A 5034-nucleotide genomic window follows, 5' to 3' on the forward strand; every position below is an offset into this window, starting at 1 on the left:
CAGAAATTACCTCTGAACCTTTAAATTCAACTGAACTCAACTCGACTTGGATTTGGATTTTGTTTGAAATCAAACAGACCTTAGTCGAAGTATTTTCCACTGAAAATACTTCGACTAAGGTCGATTAAACCTCAATCTTTATTCAATCTGGACAGAATCCAAAAGTCTGGTATTTTTAGGGTTCTTGAAAGTTCGATTTGGGATTTACTCATTTCTTGTTAGATTCGAGGGAAACCAAAGATGTTCTAGGCACGAGGGAGGTCAGGGGGGTAACTGGTGAGAGTTTGAAGTAGGTTGGGATAATGTCAGGTTGTACTCGAATCTTCAAATGAAGATCCGAGTAGTTCCAGTATGATTCGAACCATGCAACTAACAGATCTGTGATGAGGGTATCTAGGGGAAGTTGTGGTGTTATTTTGGAAGCCATCGGAGAAGATCAGGTTTTCAGGCCAACCTTCGATTTAAGATTCGAAGAGTTGGGGCCTGATTCAAAGGAAACTAAGGTCAGATTTGTGTAGAGGATATTCAGGGGGTTCTAGGGTGTTATTTTGGTGACCGGCAGCGTTGATGCCGCCGGGTTTCAGGCGGTGGGATCCTAGGGCGGCTAGGGTTAGGAGTGGGGGTTTGGGGGACGATGATGAACAGTGTAGGAGGGGGGTGCTTAGTTTGGGGCCGGGGTAGGGCTTGGGACTTATATAGGGGTGGGGTGGATTGATATTGTCCGTTGGATTAGATAGAATGAAGGGCCAGGATCAACTCACTTAACCAAACGACGTCGTTTGGTTTAACGTTGGGGTCGGACTGAATCGGGTCAATGGGTCGGGTTACGGGTTGCGGGTAAGGGTAGGGGATATCAGCCGTTGGATTGATTTAATCCAACGGTCCTTGATGGAGTGTGACCAAACGTCGTCGTTTGGATTTACTCATGAGTTGGACCGGACAGGTTGGTTTGGATTGGGCTGTGAGGGGGAAATTAATTCGATTTGGGCCTGGATTTTAATCCAGGTCCGATTTTGTGTATATGTATTATTGTTTTTTTTTCATTTTTTCTAATTTAAATTTTTAATTATAAAATAAATCTAACTTCGCAAAAAATATATTAATTATTCTATAACAATTATTTAACACATAGACAAAACATCAATCACATAGTGGAATATTTAAAATAGAACTATTGCATATTTTTGTGATTTTATTTAAATTATCTTTTAAATGCATAATTAAATCCTATATGCATGCAACATGTATTTTATTTTATTTTTCATTTTATTTATGACAAAGTAAACATTTATGGTCATAACACAAATATTTAACACCACGCAAATTCAAAAATTACACAGTAAAAGAAATTTATTTTATTTTTTGATTTTATTTTGGAGTAGTTTTCGTAAGGCAAAAATCACGTGCTCACAAATACCATCAAGGATGTAGGCTATCATTTGAGCTCTTGTAGCCATATCTTTGCTTCGGTAGTGAACTCTTTAGATGTGATCCCTCTCTTCTCAGCTACCCATGGAACATTCGCACCCGGGCATAATTTGGACACCAACCACTCCCCTGAGGCACAGTCTTTTGCACGGAATGAGGACATGTCATGGTTTGGCATGTGATGCACTTGATTCACAACTTCAGCTCCAAAGTTCACCATTTTGCCGCGAATTCTCATCTTTGGATTCTTTAACATGATAGCTGGGAGATTCGCATAGAACTCCCACACCCATTGCTGATTGGCTCGGCAAGGTTGAGGGGCAAAAACGTTCCATCCCATGTCTACAAGCCTTTGATAGAACTCGGGAAGGAATTCCGGGACGTTGTCCAGTTGTATACCACTCTCCGGGAGCAACTTCTTCGAGATCAGTTCAGCAAAGTACCGTTCTTAGCACTCCAATGACAAGAATCGATGTTGGTCATAGTTCAGCTCAGCTTCCAAGGGGTTGTCATTTGCGGATTCTTCAGAGTTAGAGCTTATTTTTAGTTATGGTACATGCCAACAAATGATAGAAGTAAAAATATGGTATGGCTATGAAGAATATTGCAAAATGAGTCAAATATGCCAAAGGAATGATCGGACAGTCGAAAGCCATCTTTAGAAAATTTTTTAAGATTTTGAGATTTGTAGGTACCTGCTCTCTGATGTCGCAATTGCGACATTTTCTTCGCAATTGTGACAAATTCTTCGCAAATGCGAAGGACAAAGGACCCTGATGCAGGTGCAAAGGATCCGGCGTAATAAGTGGTGGCCTTAGAGAACTACCCAAATGAAGAGGATGTAACATCAATTCTCATATTTTTCTACTTATCACTAGGTCCTCTTTTCAGCAAAGGATGAAATTTTTGATGACGTTCAAATCCACTACTAAAAAGTAAATGGACATGATCGCATGCAATATAATTTACCCAACTATGAGTCGGGGTCTTATCCCACAGAGAAAAATATATAGGCGATTAGGAATGTAACAAAATTATTACTTATTATGCAATGCCAAACACTTAGAATTATTTTTAGAAAATATTTATACGTAAATGCGAAAATGTAAACTAACCTAGAAAGCAAGTAAAATGATCAATGACTACAAGTATGGATGCATCGGGAATTGCACTCAAGTAACGATCCAATGTATTTCATGATTTTACAAATATGAGCGAGTTTATGTTAATTAGCCACGGGTAATAATTCTATATTAGCTTCTTCCGAAGACTAACAAGACTTCCTAATTGATTTATCCCTACAACAAGTAGGAGATTAAGCACACCCGGATATGGCTATAGGTAGTTCAATCCTATCCCTAGGTAGAATCTATAAAATGAGGGTTAAAGCCTCAAGTTCTTATTAATTAATCTTTTCCAACACCAAATAATCTTTCCCAAAATTAATTCGGAGTTAATGGACGAGTCCTAGGGTTAGCTAATCCCTTTAGAAACATTAAAGAACAAGAATAATTAAAATAACAATAACTCACTTCATAAAAGATGAAAAATCATTCAATACATAAGCACAACAAGGTATTTAATTCACACTTTAAATTTCCATAAACAAGATTAAAGTGTTCAATAAAATACTTCACACTTAGATATTCAATACAAACAAGGAAATGAAGAAGTGAACACAAATGGGTAATAGATACTCAACCAAAAGCTTCAAATCTTCAAGACCAAAGTGTGTGTGCAAACCCTAGCTTCAAAAACTTGTTCTTCTCTAGTCCTAAGACTAAAAATAAGCCAAAGATATTTTACAAATGAGCTAGTTTGGGACCAAAAAATGTGCAATGACATAATTGCCCAGAACTGAAGCACAATTTTTGCGTTTGCGAACAAAAGTTCGCAATTGCGAACTTTGAATATACTATTGATTTTCGCATTTGCGAAGTTTGACTGCCAAGTTTGACTTCGCATTTGCAAGCACTGCTGGATTGGTCTTTCTTCGCAATTGCAATGGGCTACTGACAATTCCCATGACTGTTTACTTTGCATTTCCCAGCAATGTGTCGCATTTGCGACAACTGAAGCCCTTTTCCAGATTTTCTTCTTTTCAGCTTCTTTTTGACACGTTTCACTTGGTTTCTTCAAGATCATTTCTAAATCACATAGAACCTGTAATATAGAAGTAAATAACATTAAACACATGATTTTATCACTCAAACATAGCAAAAATATAGACTTAAAGACAAGATAAGTTGGTATTTTACCAACTTATCAAACCTCCAAATTTAAACTATTGCTTGTTCTCAAGCGATGAAAGTGACAAAATCTCCTCCCAAGTATTTAACTGAATAGTGCATCCTTATCATGCCAAGCCAAAAAGGTCTACTATAAGCACAAACACATGACTTTGATTGGTACCAATAATTAATCAAAAGCATATGAATTATCGAACACTTCTCATGAACTTTATTACATTTCAAGTGCTCAAACACTATTCAAATCAAAGTAGCAAATCAAGTCATGAAACTAAAGCTTCAAAATTTGCCTCTCTATCAAAATTATCTTCCCTCGCTCAGCCCTCTCAATTGGAAATGGGATTAAATTCACAACTCAAATCTCATGTGCCCTCACACTTAAGAGAGAATCCCACACTCATAATTTGTAATTCAAAATATAAATGGGATATCAAGTGGAAAGAATAAGCTCTCACTCTCACAAAGATATTCAGATGCACAAATGTAGTGCCATAGGCTTGCCCTTATTTTAATTCGCCGCTTATTCAAGAACATTCAGTTGGAGGACCCATAAGGACTTTTTGAGCTTGTAATGTAGGTTTAGGAAAGGATTGGAGCATTTAGGATACAAGTGACTACACCCTCCTTGAACACTACTCACATTTGTCTTTCTTTTTGCACTTTACACTTTTTTTTACACCACATAGCCCTTATTGGCATCTAGTTATCAACATCGAACCACCTTAAAGTACCACTCTAATTTTCTCAAGACTCCAAATTTACATATCTACACATTTTTTATAGCTATTTTCTTTTTGAGCTTGAGTAATTTCATAAGAACACTTTGAGGTATATGTTTCTCCACTCAATCTACAACCTTACCACTATTCCAACTAAATACCAACACCCCCAAACTTAGGCTTTCAGCCTCATTCTCAATATTCAAGGAGGGACGGGTACAAAAGAGGGAATTATTTCACAAAATGGTAAAGGTTTGTAATGAGGTGGCCAAAGAAAAGGTTAAAGGCTCAAATGAGGGAAACTAGTGATTATATTTATGCAATGGTAGGCTTGAAAGGCTAAAAAGGCATTTTCAAAGATCACAAAGAATGCCTAAAGTTATCCCTCCAACCAAATATAATTAGCATTAGCATTGAAAGACCAACTGGGCAAGTTCTAGACTACAAATGATGCAAAAGAAATTCACAATAAGTTTCGCCAGACATGGCACATGAAAACTCAAGTGGAATACAAATCCAAAATCCAATTCAAACCAATGAATCTCAAGGAAGTTTCTTGTAGCCTAAGAAGCTATTTCGTGAATCAAAGAGCAAAAAATTGAGTCTAAAAATCATGACAATGATTTTTACTTCAATCA

This window comes from Nicotiana tabacum, chromosome 6 (genome assembly GCF_000715075.1).
Source record: "Nicotiana tabacum cultivar K326 chromosome 6, ASM71507v2, whole genome shotgun sequence".
NCBI lineage: Eukaryota > Viridiplantae > Streptophyta > Magnoliopsida > Solanales > Solanaceae > Nicotiana > Nicotiana tabacum.